This window comes from Sceloporus occidentalis, unplaced genomic scaffold (assembly GCF_023333645.1).
Source record: "Sceloporus occidentalis isolate IW3139 unplaced genomic scaffold, rSceOcc1.0.p SCAF_9, whole genome shotgun sequence".
NCBI classification, from domain to species: domain Eukaryota; kingdom Metazoa; phylum Chordata; class Lepidosauria; order Squamata; family Phrynosomatidae; genus Sceloporus; species Sceloporus occidentalis.
The window spans coordinates 29,605,893-29,630,274 of NW_028316989.1; the positions used below are offsets into that span (position 1 = coordinate 29,605,893).

Below are 24,382 nucleotides of genomic sequence, written 5' to 3' on the forward strand. Positions count from 1 at the left end.
GATGTTTTAACTGTTTTTATTCTGCTGTACACTGCTGTGATCCTTGGAATAGAGGTATAGAAATAAATTATTATTATTATTATTATTATTATTATTATTATTATTATTATCATAGAATCCTGCTGGAGGACCTACAAATGCTTAGAGAAGTGTTTTCTTTAGGAACGTCTAGGCGCTCCAGCACACCTCTATGGTCAACTTCTGGCAGAGTTGCGCTGGAGGACCAAGAGGTTCCTAGAGAGGACATATTAATCAAAACCGCAAATAATCACATCCGCAAAAGTCAAAGCTGCAAATGTGGCTGCCAACTGTATGTTCTTGTATGGTGGTGGTTGAACCCTTGCTCTCCTTTCCAACTCTATAATTCTACGACTTTAATACCAATTATTTGCCCATTCACAATTTTCTTCATGGGAGAATGGGAGAGCCCAGCAATGAAAGCCTCTGACCCGTTCCCTTGCTGCTTTTGAATACAATCAAATGACAGCACTAAATGTAAACAGATGCTCATGGTGCTTTTTCGAGGGAAGGGCAGGAGGGGAAATCAGCCGAAATGTAATATTTAGGATTATTGCGGGAGGGGAAATTTTGTTTCAGGTCTCTGCGTCCCTGGCAGTTTTGAAACCAAGAGCAGGGTAAATCGTTCTTGCAACGAAAGTTGGGAAAAAGTCCAGCGTGATAGTTCCCGGCTGCTGAAATGGGAATGATCAAATTCTTTTGCAGGCTGTGGGTTTTCCCCGAGGGAGAAAGAAGCGTTGATGACATGCAGGTTTATTTCTTTTTAATAATAAACACACATACACACACAAACACATATATGCATGCTATGGAGCTGTTGCACACATCTTGACCTCTTCCTTGGCAAGAATGGTTGCAGGAAGCTGGATTCTATCGTGGTTTCCAGCTTGTTACAGACAGTTTAATGGGGAGTCCTCAAGGCATTATCCTGGGGCCTCTTTTTTAAAAAATGAGGGTGGTGGCTAGATTAAGTGTTCTGGCAACTTAACAGCCCCTTTCAGAGGGGTCCCTCCTCCCCTTTCTGGCAACGCATGGTCAGGAAATATAGGAGATTCTTCATTCCAAACAGGGAATGAAAGAAGGTTGTGAGAAAAGTAATATACAGAAAGGTGGATTCTGTGCCAAGCTGGTGGCAAAATGAAATGGCCACTTATGGTATTGCCCTTAGATGGGTCTCTTCTTTGTCCGGTGGAGCCTTTGTGGGCTTGCCCAGTGGTCACATTCCTCTGATAGCCATCAAATAGGGCTCCATCCTTCTTTCTTCAGTTCATACAGCAAAGAGAAGGAGTCTTAGGGAAAGAACATTGCCTTGAAAGTGAATGTATGCGTGTATATGCAAATATCTGTATCTGCATGCACGCACACAGACACACACACACACACAGAGGTGTATATACACAGACAGACATGTGTGTGCATACAAACACACATATATACAGTACACACACACACACACACACACACACACACACAAACACTCATCCCTCCATATTTGCAGCTTTGATATTTGCAGATTGATTATTCATGGATTTGATTAATATGTTCTCTCTAGGAATATCTAGGTCCTTCTCCAGTGCACTGAAGGGCCTAGAGATTCCTAGAGAGAAGACTCTACCAGGCCTTTGTAGCTCCTCCATCACAACTCTGTGGTCAGTGTGTCTGTCGGGCATTGACCACAGAGTTGCACTGGAGGACCTAGAGATTCCTAGAGAGGTGTCCTCTCAGGTAAAAACAGTGTGTTTTTGTTATTTGCAGTTTTTCCATATTCATGGGGGTCTTGTGCCCCTAACCCTAGTGAATATGGAAAGGCAAGTGTGTGTGTGTGTGTGTGTGTGTGTGCGCACGTGCGCGCACGCGCACACACACACACACACAGTCAGCCTCCCATATCCACTCGCTCCTTATCCATGGATTCGACCATCAATGGCATGAAAATATACAAAAAGCATATTTGTTATTGTTGTTGTTAACAACTCTCGAGTCGATCTCTACTCATGGTGACCCTGCGGATGAGGCATCTCCAAGATTTCCTGTCCTCCACTGTTCTTCTAAGTTCTTGCAGATTCATACCTGTCACTTCCTTAACTGAGTCCATCCATCTAGCATGTGGTCATCCTCTCTTTCTACTCCCCTCCACCTTTTCTAACATTATTGTCTTTTCCAAATGTTTCATGCCTTCTCGTGACGTGGTCAAAGTACAACAGCCTCGATTTAGTCATCTTTGCCTCCAGGGAAATTTCAGGCTTGATCTCTTCTAGGACCCATTTGTTTGTCTTCTTGGACCATCCCTAGACCTATGTGACATTACAAGGGGTCATTTCTGGGTGTTGGTGATGAAATCTCAAGATGTAGTATAATGCTAACCTAGCACTCTTAGGCTTCATCTACACTGCAGAAATAACCCAGTTTGACACCGCTTTAACTGCGGTGGCTCAATACTGTGAAATCCCGGGAGCTGTAGTTTTGTGAGACATTTAGCCTTCTCTGTCAGAGAGCGCTGGTGCCACCGCAGTTTCCAAAATCCTGTAGCATTGAGTGAATATTCTTAAAGAACTGTGCAATTTTTGAAGACTGTCTTAAAATAGGAAGACAATTGCAAAAATGCTTGCTTCTTCCTTAGAGAACAAAACCAGTGAAGGATCACCTCTCTAATAAGAACAAGGAAGGACTGAGCTTGAGAACATGACTTTTTTGGGGTTTACAACTCCCAGAATCCTCAGACAATATAGCCATTGGGCATGCTGGTTGTTAGATTCTGGTAGTTTTAAATATAAGCAATGTTTCCATTTTTCTGAGTCAGCTACGCTTAGCAACAGCGGATGCTATCAGCATGATTTCTGATCTGTTTCTTGCATGCTTTTCTCTCTTTTTGGAACAACCCCCCCCTCCCCCCCGCATAAATGCTTATCAGAATGAAAATACTGTCTATTAGTCACTGCTGGGATATTAGGGAAGATATTTAAAATATGTTGGATCCGTTGTGTGGAAATCAATTTAAAAGTCATCACTGGATCGGTTGCCCTTGGGGCGTTGCTGGGAAGACAGGATAAAATCCAGTTTGAAAGAAGGTCAGATTGCACGCTGTGATAATTTTTGAAACCTTGCCCTTGCCTCTTCATATATATATATATATATATATATATATATATATATATATATATTTGGCCAAAACAGCTGCACGCAAAACTGGGGTGTAGGGGATGGAAAGCACGCTCTGGCAACCTGATGGCTGAAAGTCCTTTTGGGAGATCATTGAGGGCCAGATGTTCGGATCGACCGTCTTTTTGACTTGCCTTGCAATGTGAATGCAATCTCCATCTTTGGGGATGCTATTGGGACAAGTGGCCATTTTCACCACTGTGTGAAAGACTGAGTCACCCTTGGCCCCCTGGAATTGAACTCACAAACTTGTGGCTTCAGGACCGGCATTTAACACCTGTGCCACCATTTTGGGCCATTTTCTCCATCCCAGTTGGCGCTTTGGTGGGTTTTAGGGTGACTTATGGAGGCATGCTTCACCACCTTTTCCTTAGATCAGAAGGGACAATATATGTCCCATGAGCTGCATGTGGCTTCTGGGTCCCACTTTTTGTGGCCCCTGAAATTTTTTTTAGAAATGTCAGTGTGATTTCCAGGTGTTTCCAACTGCAAACATGTGGAGAGCTTTGAAAGTGTGCAAAACACCTCCAGCTCCACACAGAGAACCCCTCAGTACCCCGAAACCTCAGTTTTTATTGAGGTTCTTCTCAAAATGATGACAGGAAGGAGCACACTTCCAGTTGCCATTTTGGGAAGGACTTGGATGAAGATAGACATATAGAAGGAAATGAGGGACGATGGGTCCCCCATCTCCATGCAATCACCTACGTCTAACCTAAATAAATAATGGTATTTCTTTAGGTTTGGGCTGACTACCGCTGATCTACAAACCTGTAAAGTGGGTAGCAAAGAACTGAAATACAGATTTCTGCTGCACATTTTAGGATGCGTTTGCACTGCAGAAATAATGCAGTTTGACACCACTTTAACTGTCATGGGCCATTGTGACGGCATTCTGGGAATTGTAGTTTTGCGAGCTATTTAATCCTGGGATTTGTAGTTTGTTGTGGCATCAGAGCTCTCTGACAGGGTAGGCTAAATATCTCATGAAACGATAGGTCGCAGAATTCCACAGCATTGACCCATTGCAGTTAAAGTGGTGTCAAACAGTATTAAATCTGCAGTGCAGATGCTGACCCTGTTGCTGAATTTTCTCCCCTTTCCTTGTCCTCTTCCCATTCATGGATTTGCAACATGAGTGTCTGAAAACCTGTTGCTGTATTCAGGAGATTTACTCAGAGCTGTGCCTGCCTGCATAATTTTTCTTTAATCTTGGAAATTCAAAACCTCATGTCATTCATTCCATCCCTCATAATTATTGTTTCACCTGGACACTGAAAGTCTCAAATTCTTCTTAAACCTCTCTTGGGTCTGATGCTCCTTTCCCTTCCTTAGACATTCCATGCAACTTGGGCATTGTGTTCGCTGAACGGCGTCGGATCCTTTTGCTAGCTGACTTTCCCCGAAATAACAGTCGGTAATTCAGGAGAGATGGCTGGAGGGAGCTGTTGAAAGGCTGTGGCCGGTCTGTGTGCGTTTAATATGTTTTTAAGGGCCGGAGCCAACAAGGAATGGTTATGATGGAGAGTGGATAATGGAGAACATCAGCCTTTGTGAAAGCTGCTCTTGGGCAAAAGGAGGGACGATTTATAGCTCGCAACTTGCAAGTGCATTATTTCCCCCTCCTCGCAATAGAGCTTGGCAAAGATTTCTCCAGCCTTTTCCTCCCTGCTTGGAATATTTCCCTTTGGTAAAAGAAAGATCTCTCTCTCTTTTTCTATTCTTTCCACATATAGAATTGGATGTTCAGAGCAGGGACCAAAGTTATTAAAGTGTTCTGTCCCCTTTCTGGGGTGGGCTGGAAGATTTGGAAGGATATAAAGCACCGGGGGAACTAGATGGTGCAGTGGTTTCAGCATTGGACTACAACCAGAGTTCGAATCCTCATTCAGCCATGGAAACCCATTGAGTAACTTTGGCATATCACACTCTCTCAGCCTCGGAGGAAGGCAACGGAAAACCCCCTCTGAACAAATCTTGCCAAGAAAACCCCGTCATAGGTTCCTCTTAGGGTCGTCGTAAGTCGGAAACAACTTAAAGGCAGACAACAACCAAACAAGAACAACAAGACAATGGGGATGCCTTTGAACTCTGAGCTTTTTTTATTTTACATTTGTATGTTTCATTCTCACAGGCAAATATGAATAGTTTTACAAAATTACTAAAAAAATTAAAAAATGATCTGCACCGGGTGTCACATATAGTAGGTATGCCACTGGACTCAATAGCTTCTCCAAAGTGATCTATGATCCCTCCTCTTAATAGCTAAGCTATTGCATCCTCGCTACCTGGAGCAGTAATTCCCTTTTTCTTAGAATCATAGAATCCTAGAGTTGGAAGAGACCCCAAGGGCCACCCAGTCCAACCCTATTCTGCCATGTGGGAAGACACCATCAAAACACCCCTGACAGATGTCCATCCAGCCTCTGTTTAAAAACCTCCAAAGAAGGAGACTCTATCACACTCCAAGGGAGTGTCTTCCATGGTTGAACAACTCTTACTATCAGGAAGTTCTTCCTAATGTTCAGGTGGAATATCTTTTCCTGTAGATTGAATCCATTGCTCCATGTCCTAGTTTCCGCAGGTGCAGAAACAAGCTTGCTCCATCCTCAATATGACATCCCTTCAAATACTTTTACAGGGCTATCATATCACTTCTTAACCTTCTCTTATCCAGGATGAACATACCTAGCTCCCTAAGTATCTCCTATAGAATCATACTCATAGAATCGTAGAGCTGGAAGAGACCACAAGGGCCATCCAGTCCAAGCCCCTGCCATGCATCCCTGACTCTCTTAAACCATCCAGTCTTTGCTTTAAAATCTCCAAAGCAGGAGACTCTATAATGCTTCGAGGGAGTATGTTCCACGGCCAAACAGCTCTTACTGTCAAGAAGTTCTTCCTAATATTTTGGTGGAATCTCTTTTCCTGTAGTTAGCATCCATTGCTCCATTGTGTCCTATTCTCCGGAGCATCAAAAAACAAGCTTGCTCCATCCTCAATGTGACATCCCTTCAAATACGTAAACAGGGCTATCAGGCCACCTCTTAACCTTCTCTTCTCCAGGATGAACATACCCAGCTTCTCCTTAGAAGGCTTCATGGTTTCCAGCCCTTTCACCATTTGGGTCGCCTTCCTCTGGACACACTCCAGCTTCTCCCCATCCTTTTTGAATTGTGGTGCCCAGAACTGGATGCAGGATGCTTGTGTAAAAACAACAGCTAAATCTTAAGAGCAACCATGCCTTTATTGCTGCACTGGCTCTCTGAGTTCTCAGTCCTCCTTTGGAAGGAATGCTGCTATCTTGCCACCCGCCTGCCTCACACACCTCCAGTCAACACCACTTCAGGGCACCATGCCTGCTCATATATTTTCATGCCATTCATGATTGCCCAAGATCAGAAAGCTTCCCGGGGCAGGAGAAACATAACTTTTTGACGAATTAGCTTTGTCCTTGGCACAGCAGCTGCTCCTATGCTGTTTAATAAAGCCCCCGGATTGGGTTGTCTCATTATAACCAGAGGTATTTCTCAAGGACCTTCGAGGTCAGACTGATTAAAAATTTCAAAATATCATCTGAGCCAAGAGAGAGAAGGAGAGAATGAGAGAGAGAGCAAAGAAAAATCCCTCTTAATTGTTTGGGAACAGTGAGCTGGAAAATGCTAAAACCTTGTAACGATTCCATTATAAGATTAATATGCCACAGCTCTGCCTGAGGGGAGCATTCAATGGGAAGTTGAAGCCATTGCTGGCAATTATATTCAGGCAATTTAACTTTTATTAATGACCTTTCAGCGACTCGGCTGCTTACATATTGCCTTGTCTAGAACAGTGAAGACAGTTTCGGCCGCTCCAGGTTAAAATCCGTTGCTCAGAGGTGGACTGTAAGGAAGGAAGCTTGCCATTTTTAACAGCTGTCATTCAGAGGCAACACAGAAATAGTGCTCCATTTTTTAAAAAAAAGAAAGAAAGGAAAATCTGCACAATAAGCTCAAATAATAAATAACAATCTTCAGAAAAACAGAGCATGGAGATAGAATCATGGAATCATGGAATCATAGAATCGTAGAGTTGGAAGAGACCGCAAGGGCCATCCAGTCCAACTCCCTTCTGTCATGCAGGAAATCTCAATCAAAGCACCTCCGACAGATGGCCATCCAGCCTCTGCTTAAAGACCTCCAAGGAGGGAGACTCCATCACACTCTGTTGAGGGAGTGTGTTCCACAGCCCTTACTGTCAGGAAATTCCTCCTAATGTTGAGGTGGAAGCTCTTTTCCTGGAGCTTGCATCCATTGCTCCTGGTCCTAGACTCTGGAGCAGCAGAAAACAAGCTTGCTCCCTCCTCAATATGACATCCCTTCAAGTATTTAAACAGGGCTATCATATCACCTCTTAACCTTATCTTCTCCAGGCTAAACATCCCCAGCTCCCTAAGTCTTTCCTCATAGGGCAATGACTTCACCATTTTAGTCACCCTCCTTTGGACACGCTCCAGTTTCTCAATGTCCTTTTTGAATTGTGGTGCCCAGAACTGGACACAATATTCCAGGTGGGCTCTGATCAGCAAGGGCTGGAAGGGAGGTAACCCATGGCAAAAGTGGAAAAGATTGCCAAAATGCCAAGCATGGGGGACCAGTCAGTATTTCTGGGGGAGAGAATTCCTTATTGCAGCACATTGCCTTCCTTATTGCAGCACTCCAGTTGGCGTTCCAAAGACTTCCAAAGAAATCCCTATTGCAGCACATTGCCTTCCCTATTGCAACATTCCAGCTGAAGTTCCCAAAAAATTCCAAAGCATTTCAAAATAATCTCTATTGTGGCACATTGCCTTCCCCATTGCAGCATTCCAGCTAAAGTGCCACAATCGGGGATTCTTTGGAATTCTTTGAGCTTCTTTGGAATTGCAACTGGGGTGCTGCAATAGGGAAGGCAATGTCCCACACACTCCAGTTGTCCTGATTTGCCAGTGCCGGTGCCAATGGCACTCTGCCATCCCACTTTTTCCAGCTGCTGTTAAAATGTCCCAGTTTCTCTCTCCTTCCACCGCTTTCCCTCTTTGTTCTTAGTTCACTTCACTTGCTGCAAACGGAGACTTTGGGTTCCCAACATTTCACTAGAGTAAATTTGCTATTGTTGTTGTTGTGACCTTATCATTCTTGGCAAAAGTTGTCAAGAGGTGGTTTGCCATTGCCTTCCACTGAGGCTGAGAGCGTGTGACTTGCCCGAGCTCAACCAGTGGGTTTCATGGCCAAGCGGGGACTCAAACCCTGGTCTCCAGAGTTGTAGTCCCACACTCAAACCAATATATCATGCTGGCTCTAAATTTGTTATTGCTAATTAATATACATTGACAAGACTTAAGTAGTAGGTGGTGGTAAATCTCCTCTTCTACCTGAGACCCTGGAGAAAAAGAGTTAGGGATGAATAGTCTGATGCCCTTCCCTTCCTTTTGATTTCTTTATTTAGCTTTTACCTCAATAAGACTTTTATCCCTTTGGGGCAAAATCTGTCTTTTATGTGATTTGTGTACAGTGCCTCACTTTTTGAAAAAAGGCATTTTATGAGTTATGATTATGGGTCTTTACAACCACAATTCCACTTGCGACTAGCACTCAACTCATTGGAAGCAGGCTTCCATTGTCTTGTTGGCAAGTTGCAGCCAGCAGAACATAATTGTATCAAATCCTTCCCCAAATGTTTGGAGATGAGCAATACGAAATGTATGTTTGATCATTCATTTTTTTAAATGGTTATGTTAATTAAGAGTAAGACTCATATGTTGGAAAACAACGGCTAGCTTTCTCTTAGAGTCGCTGCACATTCAAGTTCCCTTACTTATATGGTTGCACAGTTGCTCCTTTTGAGCTGTGAGCTTCAGGTCTGCAAATCTGATCATCCCCAGTTTGTCGTGGTCCATATTATTAAATGGTGGCAATATGAACATGGACATGCTGAAAGCATTTAATAAGATGGAGCACGATCATTCACATTTTTTGCATCTACGGGGTTCCCAGGGCCAAACTTCCATGGTTCAGAAGAGCCAAATCTGCTTATTTTTTGGTTATAGTGTAATACTTACCATCATCGCCCATCTCTGATATTCTAATGGATTATTTTAATGCATTTAATTGATGAGGGAGGATTGGGGATATTATGTATTGGATTGTATGGAATTTTTAAAACTGTAAGCTGCTTCGATTGTCCTTGTGACAGAGAAGTGGGGTAAAAATAAAGCTGGATATGCAGCTTTATAAAGTAATTAATTAATTAATTAATAAATAAAGGGTAATAATAATAATAATAATAATAGTAATAGTAATGCAGCTAAACATTTTTGGATGGTGTATAACAACTCATCAGTGCCTTTAATATACCCCTGGGTTCAGTAGGATTATCGAAAACACAGTCACTTGCATGATATTGGTGTTGAGCAGAAGGGTTGTGTAGTGCAGCCGCAACTTAATGATATGTAAAAAAAAACCTCACGTAAGGCAAACATAATGTGGGATCTTGGCCACCCTGTTTTTAAAAACCCTCTTAAACCATATGGACAAGGCACACGAAAGATAGCCTTTGTGAAGATGTCTTTTAAAACTTTCTTGGCTTTGAACTTGATGCGTTTGCATGGCTTCCCAGAGATTTCAGAACGTTGCTCATTTTTGAAAAATGTTAATGGCAGCGATTGCCCCGTGCGCTGTTACGTTTCATGGTTTTTATCGCTGGTTTTGTCTGAAGGAAGACTCATAAGCTGTTTGGCTTTGCGAACATAAATATTCTTCTTGAGTCATTGCTTGGAATGTTGCTTTGAGTCCTACGAGCTCAAACTTGACGTTCCTGTCTTCTTCTTCTTCTCCTTCCCTCTCTCCTGTCTTTTTCCCCCTACGATGTGGAATAATATTGTTCTGGGATCATGTTCCAAAAGATTGTACAGAGAGCCGAAAACTCTCATAATCTGCTGATCTTTCAGGGGAGATTAGGAACAGCGGTGGAAGGTAAACTGAGGCCATCTTGGCACCGTATATCTAGGAAGAATTTACATTCGATTCTCTTTTGTCTATTGTCTCTTCCTATGACTTCTTCTCTTTGCATTCATTAGACAAGGGCTGAAGGGCCAAATTCCAGATTTAGATTCAAAGTGTGGATTTCATGCCACCCAAAAGACGTTTCTGCCAAGGGCTGGCAGAAGATCAGTGGAAGAAGGTCCAGACTTTGGACACGATCTGTTGAAGACTGACTTTCATCATGGCAGAGAAGTCTTCTTCCATTTGCAGGATCTCAGAGAAGTTGCTTTTTCAGAAAGCACTATTAACTTATGGAATTCATTGTCGTTAATGATGGCAATAGACTTAAGATCATTTGAAAAGGGAATTGGACAAATACATGGAGAGTGGAGTCCACCATCAGCTACTGGCCATGATAGTCAATGGTACCTCTAGGTTTAAGTCTGTTTTTCATCAAGAGACAGGAGAGTAGGAGAGGACAAACTGCAGGAAAGCCATGCCTTTTTCTGCCTGACAATGAGAAGAGCTTGCAAAAGTTACTTTTGCAGCTGCTGCCCCTAGAATCCCATTTCAATGGAAGAGGACTTAAAATGGCAACAGCGGAGGCCTTTGAAGAAATTATTATAATGTATTACTTTGACACAGTTACCCATCTGTGACTTAGGACTTTATCACACACAGGTAAATTGGGGGCAAATTGGTTAAATCCTGTACAAAAACGGTATTTAAAAGTCTGAAAAACACCCACAAAAGTGTTGACGTCAATGAGAAATAACGCGACATTAATCTGAATGGAAAGTTGACAAAAACCCCTCCTTTTTACTTTCGGAAGTTCCCTGACAGTAAAAAGGAGCAGGTTTTGTTGACTTTTTGTTTGGATTAATGTGACATTATTTCCCATTGGTGCCAACATCATCTGAATAACTGCCCGCTTTTGTGGGTTGTTTTTACTTTCTGTTTGGGTTAACCCTGAATGTTGTGTGAAAAACCACAAAAGTGGGTTGTTTTCACTTTAAATCCAGTTTCTGCATGGGATCCGTCCTATGCGATAAAGTCCTTAGACAAATTCATGGAGGAAACCAGTATGGCAATGGCTTCCGGTGAAGACGGCTGTACGCAACCTCTGAATTCAGATGACTATGAGGTCCAGCTCTTCTTATACCTCGGTTTAAGATGCATACATCACATTCTACATACATTATGGGCAAAGAGACAAATTTCATTTTCTCAGAAGAACTGTTCACATGGAGTCATTTTAACTGGATGGCATATGTTTTCAGCCAGAAATATGAATCAGAGCGAATGATTAAACATGCATTCCACATTGAGCCACTATCTTTAGCAATGCACCTGAGCAAAGTGGGTGGATGTGGGTCAGTCTGGGTAGGAGGTTTTTCCTTCCCATAGATTTTTCCTTCCCATAGACTAGGACAGTAAGTTAAGTGAAGATAAGAAGTTTAAAACATGATATGAAATTACACAATCCCTACCTGCCCTGTCCAGTTGGAAACTTCACATCTGTGTGGCGCAGTGGAGACACCCAGTGGACAGTTCGGCTGAAATAAAAACAACCACTTCTCATGGAAATGTTCCTAATTATCTATACTTGGAAAAGTTCCTTTCTTGGACTGCCAGGATCTCCCAGACCCAGTAATGCTAGCTGTGGGATTCTGATGAAATAATGTGGCTGCCTTTGCTTTCTACGTACCTGAAAATTGTTGGGTAGAACACTCATTGCTCATTGCTATTTTACTCCAATGTGTCTTCCCTTGGCCTGTCATACAACCAGCCGTGTCACTTAAGTTTAGTCTAGAGGACAAGGATGTGTGCAACATTTGCAGAGTTGGTTCGTCCAAAGAGGTTGCTCTCACCTGGATGTTCAAAAATCTGTCACTTTAAATCTTGGCCGAGTTTCTCCAAATCCCAGCTTCATTTTCCTCCAGCCTTGTTTTGCATCTGGTTGCAAGACATTGGCCAGAAACCCTGTTAATGTCTTATGCATGTGGAAGTTCTTCTACAGAAGCAGCTGGGCATTTGTCCAGTGCAAAGCATCCAAATTCAATTGAAGGATGCAAAAAAGGAGTCAGGCAGTACCATCACACAAACATTCTGGACAGATATACATATGCTCTGCACATAGGTCAGGATGAGCAAGGTCTGGCTTATGGTCCCCATCTTTGTGATTCATGAAGCTGCTCACCAGTACCCAAAAGCCCCCAGCCCTCCTTTTAAAAAATTGGCATAATTTTGGCATAAAAATGGGCATAGACCATGTAGAAAGCTCCACCAATTCATGAAAATAGGATAAAATATCCCCCCTCCAAAAGCACTACCCGGAAATACCTAAACTTTCCTCTGCTGTTCCTCTCAAAATGGTGACAGTAATTGATGGAAGCACAGCATTTTGAGAAGGACTGTAGAGGGAAACATATTTTTGGGATTATGGCAGGGGGATGGCCCATAGAAGCAGCTTAAAAAGCATGGGAGAAATGGGCCTTTGGGTCCATGTAGTTCCCTACCTTCAGCATCAATGCATATTGTGCAGGTGTCCATGCTTCTTCAGTTGTGCAATGTTGCAATTCAGTAACAAGGTGACGTTAGTGTGATGCTCTGTCTCCTCAGGATAGGATCTTGGCCTTTGTGCTTTCTTTTTGTACTGAAATTTGTGAACATTTTAACCCATATTTTTTCATAGTGTATGCATTTATTTACCTAATGATTTACCTTAAGTGCATTGTTTGCCTAGCATGCATACATTTATGCGACGTGGCCAGCTTTCTCCCATTAACTAAAACCTTGTGGCTTATATTTTTTTCCATTTATGCACATGTGAGCCATGCACATATAAAATGTGTAAATTATTTTATGAGGACCTTATTTCCTGGAAAGGTCCTGAATGTGGGAAAATATTCATCTATGGTTCTCACAAGAAGTCTTCAGACATGCAAAACAGACAAACAAACAAACAAACAAACAAACAAACAATCCTCTGGATTATGTCTGCAGATAAGACCAGGAACTAAAGCAGATAAGTAACACTAAGGCATTGATCGATTGTACATCTGCACATTCAAACTATAGTGCAGAATAGCTAGGCCTGGCACAAACCAGAGCTTTGTGGATGGAATTTATAGGACGGAATTTATTTCATGACTTTCAATAGGAGGAGGATTACAGATTGCATTTGTATTATGGAGTGAATCTCACCCTTTTGCTCTTTTGTTGGCAATATGCATGAAGTTAAGCATCTCAATCCAACTAGAAGACAGAAGCATATGACTGGACATCCAGCAATGGTCAGATGCCTTAAAACCATATTTATAACTTTATGGCATGCCATGATCAGAAACAGGCACCAGTGTTTATGGATATCCCATGTTATTGTGCCTTTATAATGATATTATCAGCATCTTTCCCAGAATCTGGGAAATGTATTACCAGATTTCGATAGGAACCTTCCCCGCTTTTAACCAGGCTCCTTGGCAGCTTCCCAGCTGTCAGAAGCATTTGTGAAAGAAGTGAGCATTTATAATTCCCGAAGGTCCTTCCTTTTTCATCCTCAAACTGTGCTTTAAGGGAGTGGCTGGGTTAATTTACTGGAACATCTGTAAAGATGCGCCATCTATTTTTGGTCTCTGTTTACGTAGGATGGAATTTATTTCATGCCTTTCAATAGGAGGAGGATTGCAAATCACATTTGTTGGGACAGATTGGGCAGATTGATGACCTAGCGGCGTCTACAGGGTGTGCCCAAGGTGTGAGTGTAGGATGAACATCTTTCTGGGCCAGAAAGGCCTATATATACCCAGTTTTCCAGGAGCCAACATAGTTAGGTGTGGTATAGTGGCCTGAGTGTTGGACTAGGACTCTGGAGACCAAGGTTCGATTCCCAGCTTGGCCATGGAAACTCACTGGGTGACCATAGGCAAGTCAAATGCTCTCAGCCATAGGGGAAGGCAATAGCAAACCTTCTCTGAACAAATCTTGAGAAGAAAACCTCATGATAGGTATGCCTCAGGGTCGCCATAAGTCAGAAGTGGCTTGAAGGCACTCAACTACAAACCTCCAATGGCTCATGGAAAGATGGTGGGGTTGGGATGAGCCATGAATTGGACACAAAGCAAAGGACAGTCCAGATGTCTGGAGATTGACTTTTATGGACCCCAGAGCTTTGAGATCTCCTGAGGAGGCCCTTCTTTCTATCCCATCACACTCACAGACACAACTGGTGGGAACATGAAAGATGCAAAGCCTTCTTAGTGGCTGCCCACAGGTGCTGGAACTCCCTTTCTAGAGCCAGGCACTCTCCCTACAACTAAGACATTTCTGTTTAGGTAGGCATTTGGTGATTGACTATATAAGGCTTGTTCCACAAAATAATGTGCTAGATCTTGCTAATTGTTGTGCTGGTGTCTGTTGCATTTCAGTGTTACATGCTTTAATCTGGTATTCATCTTTTTGATTGTTTAATCTCACTTGCACTATTTCATCATGTAAACTTTTAACGGCATGCTTTTTAATTTGTTGTGTCCCAAACTGGAAAAGAGGCAGGATAACCAGTGTGGAGCAGTGGTTTCAGCTTTGGACCAGGACTCTGGAGATCAAGGTTCAATTCTCCACTCATCCATGGAAACACACTAGGTGACCTTGGGCAAGTCACACACTCTCAGCCCCAGAAGACTCCATGATAGATTCACCTGAGGTTCACCATAAGTTGGAAATGACTTGTAGGCCCAGAGGAGGAGGAGGAAGACGACGACATAAATGTAATAGTATGATAGTAATAGTAATACTGTGCAGGCAAGATGTCTTGTGGTGAGAAGCTTACTTTCATGTCCTACTTGGAGGAGGCCTTCTCAGATGAGGAAGAGGAGAGCCAAGATAAGAGGCTCCAATTAGAGCCAGAGGAGGCTGGTAGTCCTATCATGGAATTAGCAGAAGCAGAGCCTGGATCATCCTAGGCAGCTCCTGAAGATCATGAGGAAGTTATGGAGGCACATCACTATGTGGAGCATAATATGTACAGTATGACCCCCATATACGTGGGAGATATGTTCCTGGACGTACCGTTGAAAACTGACCTATTGAAAATAAACGACTCCCTGCAGAAGTATGCCATGGAATCATGCTAGAGGACCTAGAAATGCATAGAGAGAACGCCTATCTAGAAATCTCTAGGTTCTCCATACAACTCTATGGTCAATTTCCAATTGAACCATATGATAGAATTGTGCTGGAGGACCTAGAAAATGCCTAGAGAAAAGCATAGCTTTTTGGATTTAAATGAAACCGCGGGTACTGGGCCTGTAGATATGGGGGCCCTACTGTACTCATTGCAAAGGAACATGAAATGCCATGATCCACTTTAAAGGAGAAAGCTGAACTAATGGACCTGGTGTCCAAGGCCCTTATATTGCTTCAAACAACAAGCTCCAACACTCCATTGATAACCTTGTCTGATGATTCAATCTTTGTGGTTTTCTGAACTATGGTGTGCACCTTGGATTGCCATTTCTTATCAGCTTTGGACCCCGTTGAGAACTGCTTTTTACATTTCTGGTCTAAATGGACACTCCTTTGTCTCCACTGTCACTCTATATATGACTAGAGACCGGTCTGGTTTTTCCACTCGCAGCTCCTGTGGGCTTTAAGTGCACTTAACTGGACACTTGCCAGTTTTCAGAAGGACACTTGCCTTCATCTGTGAAGCTTGCTCAATAATTCAAGGGAGGAAAAATCTATTTAACCATAGTTTTCCTCCTCCCGTGATGACAAATTACTTTAAAATAACATTTACAGAAGTTGGAATTCCAGAAACAGTTTTGGCCATTCACACTCTATATGCCAGATGTTTATTTCCTGAGGCCCACAGTGGTGCCAAGTTACTATGCAAAAATCCACATTGTGCTATTTATACATCTTGTGAAAGGAGATCTTTGAAAGCTGCTCAAGCCATATATATATATATATATATATATATATATATATATATCTTCCTCCCACATTGGTAATTCTATCTGGTGATGGAGCTGAGTATGAACAAAAAGGTCAAGCTGCCATAAGAGCCATTTAAATTTTCCTTGTGTTTTAGGAAAGGAATTGGTTACATAGCATTCACAAATATATAGTAGCCATCCAGAGCACTGGACAGGGCTGGCATTGGTATACTTCTCCTGGTCTCAGGAGGTTGCTCAATCAAAGGAGTTCTGGGTGTCATTTTTAACCAACTACTTTGTGAATCGCCATGCGGTGTAATGGTTTGAGTGTTGGACATAGTTTCTGGGAGAGCAGGGTTCAAATCTTGACTCAGCCATGGAAATCCACTGGAGGACCTTGGGCATGTCACACTTTCTCACCCCCAGAGGAAGGCAGTGCAAACCTCCTCTGAATAAATCTCACAGAGAAAGCCTTAGGAGGAGGTTTCCATATGTCAGAGCTGATAAATGGCACAGACTAACAAACTTTGAACGTAGATTTTGTTAGTTTTTCAGGCTATGTGGCCATGGTCTAGAGGAGTTTATTCCTGATGTTTCACCAGCATCTATGGCTGGCATGGAAGAGAGTTGGGTATATATCTACTGCATGACAATGGATAGAGAGGAGTGATCTCCATGTTAATCTATGTATTGTTCTGTTGTTGAACAACTCTCTTCCATGCCAGCATTCTCTGGAGATGCCAGCCACAGATGCTGGTGGAACGTCAGGAATACACTCTTCTAGAACATGGCCACAGAGCCCGAAAAACACACAAAAAACTATGGATGCCGGCCATGAAAGCCTCCGACTTCACAAACTTTGAACAGTTTCTTTTCAAGTCCACCAGCAGACACACAATCAGATAATAGAAATATTTCTTACGTGAAAAGCGTCAAGGGTTAGGAGTGGTCTGTGGTGACCCCAGAACTTGGAAAAATTACTTTTTTTTGGGGGGGAGGGGTTTACAACTTTTTAAATTACTTTTTTTTGGGGGTAGAAAGGATCACCTCTTAAAGCAAAGCTTTGAATGGTTGATTAAATACATGTGCCTTATGCGCACAAATGTAACGCAAGGGGAAATAGTTTGAGAATCATACCAAGAAGTTGGCCAGAAGACAAATTAAATGAAATTGAGGAACAGAAATGGCTCTCTGTGATTGATTGTTTTCGAATGATGTCCTCCAAGCACATAAGATTCCTCTCCAGCCCTAATAAGGACAAAATATCTAAATGCAATGAAATTAAAAATAGAGCAAAACAGGAATGAGGCCTTGCAATTGGAATAGGCAAGATTATGGATGTGACTCCTTAAAACAACTATTTTGGGGGCGGGGGAGAGGGTTAATTTGTAGATTTTATGAGCAGAATACGGTCCATCCAGAACTGATTCTTGGAGTAAACAAACAGCATTCCATCAGGGTCATTCCCATAAACTTTTTTATAGGCAACCAATGGCAAAAGGCAGTTCTCAATTGGCAGTGTTATTGGGACAAGGGATGGTTGGATGATGGAGAGGTGCCATCTCATGGCCTAGAATGAACCAGTGTTGAAGATTTTGCAAAGAGCAGGCATCAAAGATGAAGAAGCCAATGGATACTAGTAAAGACAGATGAGAGCCAGATGGGTATAATGGTCTGAATGGTGGATTAGGACTCAGGAAGACCAGGGTTTGAATCCCTGCTCAGCTATGGAAACCCATCTTGGGCAAGTCAGACTTCATCAGCCTTAGAGGAAGGCAATGGCAAACCCCCTCTGAACAAATCTTGCCAAGAAACCCCTGTGATAGCTTCTCCTTATGGTTGCCATAAGTTGACACAACAAAATCAACAACTAGTAAGAATCCAAGTTGGATAAAGATATAGCCCTCTCCACATTATCAGGGGAGGAACCGATGCCATAAGTTGTGGCAAAGACTCTGACTACTGCCACACTGCTGAATAAATGCAATTTGGCATTGCTGTCATGGATCTATCCTATGGGATCCTGGAATTTGTAGTTTGTTGTGGCCCCAGAGCTCTCTGATGAAGATGGCTACATAGCCCACAGAACTACACATCCCAGGATTCCACCATTGTGTAAACTGTTGACACAAGGCAGCAATGGCAGTTATACAATGGTGAAGCCAGCAAATCAATCCTGGTGCTGTTAGGCACAACCTCCTAGCAAGTGATGCTCCATGAGCAATAGCATTTACACCAATGTGAGTTGCCAACAGCATCCTGCCTTGAGAATTTTTCTCCTGCACTATCCCTGAACAGATATTTTTTGTTGCAACAATAAGCATACTTCCCCCTTTTTTACTTTTCCAAAGGTGTTATTCCCACAGACTCACTGTCAGCCCGCAGTGCACTCAAAGCATAAATTGCCAAATTATTTTAACATGGGAGTTGTTTCCGGAGAGGAGCACCCAGGAAGCAAACATCCCATCCGACTTCTTGCACTCCCATTGAAGTGAAACCATACTTCCATCCTCTCACAAAAACATCCAGGAGTAGCTGTCTTGGCCATTTAGCAAATCCATCCTCTCAGTCTGAGAAAGCAACTTCTTTTAATTCAGTTTTGTCCAACTTGGCATCTGTGAAACGTTTTGGACCACTGCGGTGATTGAAATTGAAGCCCAACAAATCTAGAGGGCCCCTGCATGCAGCTTTAAGCCTTTAACATAGTTAATGTATTGGCTGGTATCCTGCGGGTGTCTTATGCATGTGTAAATTCCCCTACAGAAATGGTTAGAACACACACACACACACACACACACACACTGTATATATATTGGTCTAGTCTAGTGCAATTGGCTCAAGGTTGCTGAAGTATGGTGTGCACATGGTGCCATGGTGCATGCAGATGAGATGCACAAGCACGTTTAGTCATGCATTCAGTGGCACAATGTTGCCATTCGACATAAGGACTGTGTAGCATAATCCATGTGTAATTCCACCCATGAAGACCTTAAACTATGCAATCTTGATGTAGGACTTTGGCATTTACTCTCAGGATGATGAGCTTGTAGTCCTTCCAGTGCTGTCGAAATACAACATCTCTCCTCTCTGATCTCTGGCTATACTGTTTGGGTCTTATCTGAGTTTTGGTCCAGGAACATATAGGTGGCCACAACTTCCTTAATTTTGCTTTAATCTTTCTATGCATCACCCAAATTGTTTGCTGATTAACAGGTCAATATTAATGAGCCAGGACAAATGTTTTTGGAATGGTGACCAGGGTTTGGCTCCGATCTGTCATTTTCCATCCGTTATTTTTATCTTGTGGAATGGTTTGAAATGGTTTTGTGATTGTTCAACTTTTGTTATTGTTGGTACCCCACCCTGAGATTTCTAGATATAAGGCAGGATGTAAATGTTCCATTCTGTCAACTGAACAGAGTTATATCTGCGAGTTAAGAGAATTCATGATTCATTTAAGGCTCTTTTTGGTCCTGGGGAATTAATATGAAGTAATTAAACTAATATTTTCTTTATAGCATTTACCATTTTCTCAGTGGAGTGTCTTTATTCGGAGGACAAGAACATGTGCAAGTTTTCTCTCTATATCCACAGTAGGCAGGCAGTTGGATCTTTAACACTGACAACAGAACAGTATAATACTGGAGTAAAGGAACAATATAAATGCAATCAATCGATCAATATGTATTCAATATCCTGGAATTCCCACATGACTAAAACCTCCAAGATTTGGATGTCACCCATCTAGACTAACTTTGAATGCTTTGCTTTCCTGTGTAGACAACCAGGGATAAAAGAAGCAGAAACAATGGCTTTACTATGTGATGGCCAGAGGTCACGGCCCCTTTCTTTACCAAAGTCCCATTCATTGAACATTTTGCAACCAACAGTAGCCAGCCAGGTAGCTCTGGAAACTTGTAGTAAGACAGTGGTAGCCATGCATCCTTGCTTTGTCTGCAGCATGTGGTAACCAGAGATGTATGCTCGAGTCTCCTTGTACGGAGATGATCTCATAGTCCTCTTTACAGAGTTTGTGAACCTCAAATCCCCCTCTTTCCTCCCTCTCTCACTTTTTAAAAGAAGTCTTTCAGAGTTTTACAGTTGCAAACACTGTCTTCCCCTTCCTCTCCCCCAATCCCAGCCAACCCATGGCAGTGTCATTTCTATTTAAAAGCAAAGTGTATCCATTGTGACCCAAGGTGCTGATGGATTGGGTGAACGTCCCCCAAAGGCCAATGAATTCATGCGCCGTCCCCTTGCCTTGAAAAGCCAGCATGGTTCGGGTGGTGTCACTTTGATAAAGGAGGGACTTGCGGGCGACTTTCTTTTGCCTCTTTTCTTCTCCTTCCGGCACATTTTTCTTCAGAGGTGCAAACAGAGTTTGCATAAAAGAGTTAAAGAATGAATGCGTTAGCAGAGAAAAGGAAATAACCTTGTGAAGCTTAACCCTTTTCCAGCAGGATAAAGTCAAGCAGGCATGTGATGAAGGCCTTGGTTTGCTAAAAATGCTATTTTGGGTGGCAACAGTTCTTGGAACTTAATGTTTTCTGTAGTGGAAGATGGTGGCTTCCATGTCAGTGAATCCATGTCAGCGATTGGCTTCTTGGATGTATGGTATACTTAGGAGAGAGAGAGGGAAGGAGGATTTCGCTCAAGGGATATGGCCTTGTTTTCCCAACAAACAGTTCCTGGCATACTCTTCAATATTTCATGGATGGAAATAGGGACCTGTGTGGCCAAACAACACCAGAGTGTGCTCAATACTGGCAAAAGTTATTAATGCACAAAACTAGGGAAAGATGCAGCAGTTTGCTTTTGCCCAGCTCTACTGGGAAGAGCTAGATTTTGCCTCCTTTAGGGCTAAGATCATTGAATGCAAAGTGCTTTTGTATTTTGAGCTCATTTTGCAGCCATTGGAGAAAGCATAGGACAAAGTGGGAGGAGAAGAGAGAAACTGGGACGTTTGAAAACCAACAGTAAAAGTGTTATTGTTATTGTTGTGTGACATTAAGCCATTTCTGACTTATGGCAATCCTATCAAGGGGTTTTCTCGGCAAGATTGATCCAGAAGTTTTGACTTCCTCTGAGGCTGAGAGAGTGTGACTTGCCCAAGGCCACCCAATGGGTTCTTATGGCCGAGTGGCGATTCAAAAACTGGTCTCCAGAGTCATAGTCCAACACTATACCACAATGGCTGCCAAAAGTGGGATAACTAAAGGATTAGTTGGGTCTATCCTTGCCAAATCAACACAGTTAAAGGGCATGTTCCTAATGGCTGAGAGAATATCACCAACATCAGTCTATGCTCCCTTGTTCAGCCCATAGTTTCATCCCTACAGTTGAAACTGTAGGACTTCCATCTCCTGCTTGGCAGGAAGCAAAGAAAACCCTGAGCCAAAAGAGAATGAAGTTTCTAATTATCCACAACAGCTACTATATTGCAAGTGGCTTGGCCCAGCAGGCATAAGATGAAGGTTCCAAAAATCAGAAGTCCAACCAAAAACAGTAGTTTTTGGGCCTGATCCACAACAAGATTTTGGTTGCATTTTGAAAACAGAAAGCCAACGTTTTTCTCTGATGAGCAGATTATGGTCTAGTTGGATATATTCTGCATCAGGACACAAAATTTATGGAAGAATACATTAGGGCCTTGGGAAGTTGTCTTATATGGAGTAAGACACATAGTTTAAGGAAAGACCTCACCTGGAATACTGCGTCCAGTTCTGGTTATTGAAGGATATTGACATGCTTGAGCATGTCCAGAGGAGGGTGACCAAAATGGTAGAAGGTGTGGAAACCACCAAGCCCAATGAGGAGCGTTTTAGGGAGCTGGGTATGTTTAGTCTATCCAAGAGAAGGTTAAGAGATGACATGATCGCCATGTTGAAATTTTTGAAATGTCATATTGAGGATGGAGCAAGCTTGTTTTTTGCTTCTCCAGCAACTAGGACATGGAGCAATGGATTCAAAGTGCAGGAAAAGAGATTCCATCTCAACATTAGGAGGATCTTCCTGACAGTAAGAACTGTTTAACAGTGAAATACACTGCCTTGCAATATGGTGGTGCCTCCTTCTTTGGAGGTTTTTAAACAGAGGTTGGATGGCCGTCTCTTAAAGCTACACTTCCCAGACTGTTTCAGCCAGTACTGTCCTTGTAGATATGCATAGGAACTGGACCATTTGCCTTTTTCTGATTTAATTCTTATTATCTGAAAAAATAAAATAGCAGTCTTAACTTTCCTCAGATGTTCGTGGCAGCTGCCCAACACAATAAAAGATAGAAAACTTTTAAAAAACAAATACAACAAACCCAAACCACCAAGGTAAAACCGACAGAACCTATTACCATGTTTAGCCCCAAATCTTAAAATATGAAAACTAGTCCGACAGCAATCCAAAACAAAACAGAACAAATTTGCCATAAAAGAGCAGCGGATCCGACAAAACCACAGCAAAGCAAGGAGAATACGAAGCAGGGTCAAGAATTCTCTTTGTCCCGCAAACAAAGCTTTGATAAAAGGAAGGTCCTTGCTAGGGATGCGAATCCTTGATGATTTCATCCTTGTGTAATCCCATGTTGTTGTTGTAGCCATTACTGAGAGTTTGGTGCAAATGAATTCAAGGTGCTTGTGATAACATTAAAAGCCCAAAATAAGCCTGGGACCTCTGTCTGCCCAAGGATTGAGATTTGCTGGGGGCACCTTCCTCTGTGTCCCACTAGAGAGGTCAATGCACCAAGCTATGGAATTCTGGGAGTTGTAGTTTGTTGTGGCACCAGAGATCCCTGACGGAGAAGGCTCAATTTCTTACACAACTACAGTTCCTAGAATTCCATAGCATTGAGCCATGGCAGTTAAAGTGGTGTCATGTTGGGTTAATTCTGCAGTGTGGATGCAGCCAAAAAAGAGGAGAGAGAGCTGGGTGATATTTTATCTGGAGCAAATGAACTTGCATTTTAAATTGTGTTGCGGTAAAGTCAGGCTTTTAGTATCTGCTGGGTTTCAAAACTGGTAGTTGTTCAAGTCCCATTAAATACAATGGCATGGCAAAATGGTGTCCCTTATATAAAATAGCAAAATCAAGGTTTGCTTTTAGGAATGTATATAACTTTGGATTATTTTCAAGACACAGATGCCTGAATCCGTGGATAAAAAAATCTGTGGATATGGAGGGCTGACTGTACTTTGATCCATCGCTTGTCAAGAAGAAAAGTCAGTAGCAACGTTCTGTAAAAAGAACAGGCTGCGGACACTCTTCAGGGGTTTCAGGGAAGGCTGTTTTTAAGAAATGCATTTAATAATAATGGCATCACCTCTTCCCGCTTGTCTTTCATCAGTGTAACCATGGGCACTGCGTAATTGTGGAGACAAGCCCACAGAGGCAATGGGACAAGCTGTAGCCCAGCTGCTGCTGCTGAGCAAATGTTGATGAGGAGCAGATTTTCTTTGCATTCCTTTTAAATTCTGTGATCTCCTGAGCCAGCAATCAGTATAAGTACTAACTGAAAGATGAGAGGTCTTTAAGCACGGCTTTGAAGTTTGGCGGCGGTGGGGGGCGAGAGATGGAGAGCCTGAGAAAACTGAATACAGTAGAAGGGAAAAAGTGCCTGTTGGAAGGAGGAAGAGAGAATTACACAGTTCTGCTGGAGGCCCAGGAGATTTGTTTGTATGCCATTCTCTATGCTGTCTTTTCCTGTTGTTGGGTTGAATGTATACATCAGGGATGGAGAATCTTTTGCTTACTTGCAGTTTCCAAAAGCCTGAGATTCGGTGTGGCGTAGTGGTTTGACTATTGGCCTATGGCACTGGAGACCAGGGTTCAATTCCCAGCTCAGCAACAAAATCCAATGGGTGACTTTGGGCAAGTCACATGCTCTCAGCTTCAGGGAAAGACAACAGATGCCAACAGTGGCATCACTAGGGTTGGCATCACCTGATATAAAACTGAGGCCTCTCTTTTCTCTTCCTACTGAGCGTCACCTAATTCACACTATCTCTGTACAGTTTCTCCAAAAAGGCAGATGTTTGGGGAGCAATGGTGTCATTTTCTATTAGAGGACCCAGTGCGGTCCTCACTCCTTGCACTCCCCTAGTGACACCTCTGCTTCTGAAGCCTATGGGGCTGAACAGACCGCCCCTAAGAGATGGTTCCACGAAGCCCTTAGAAGCTCTGGGTTGGTGATGTGGCAACTGAAGGCCGCACCTCCAACCTGGCAGGTTTGCAGCGCAAAAAGCCACAAAAATCAGCTCCGTTTTGCGTCATGGAAAG

The 24,382-nt window shown here is 42.7% G+C and overlaps 1 protein-coding gene across 1 annotated transcript in view; it reads left to right on the top strand.

The window, feature by feature from the left end:
• Positions 1-24,382, top strand: part of THSD4 (thrombospondin type 1 domain containing 4) — a 276,631-nt gene that overhangs the window by 83,534 nt on the left and 168,715 nt on the right. The gene's annotated exons all lie outside the window — the stretch shown is intronic.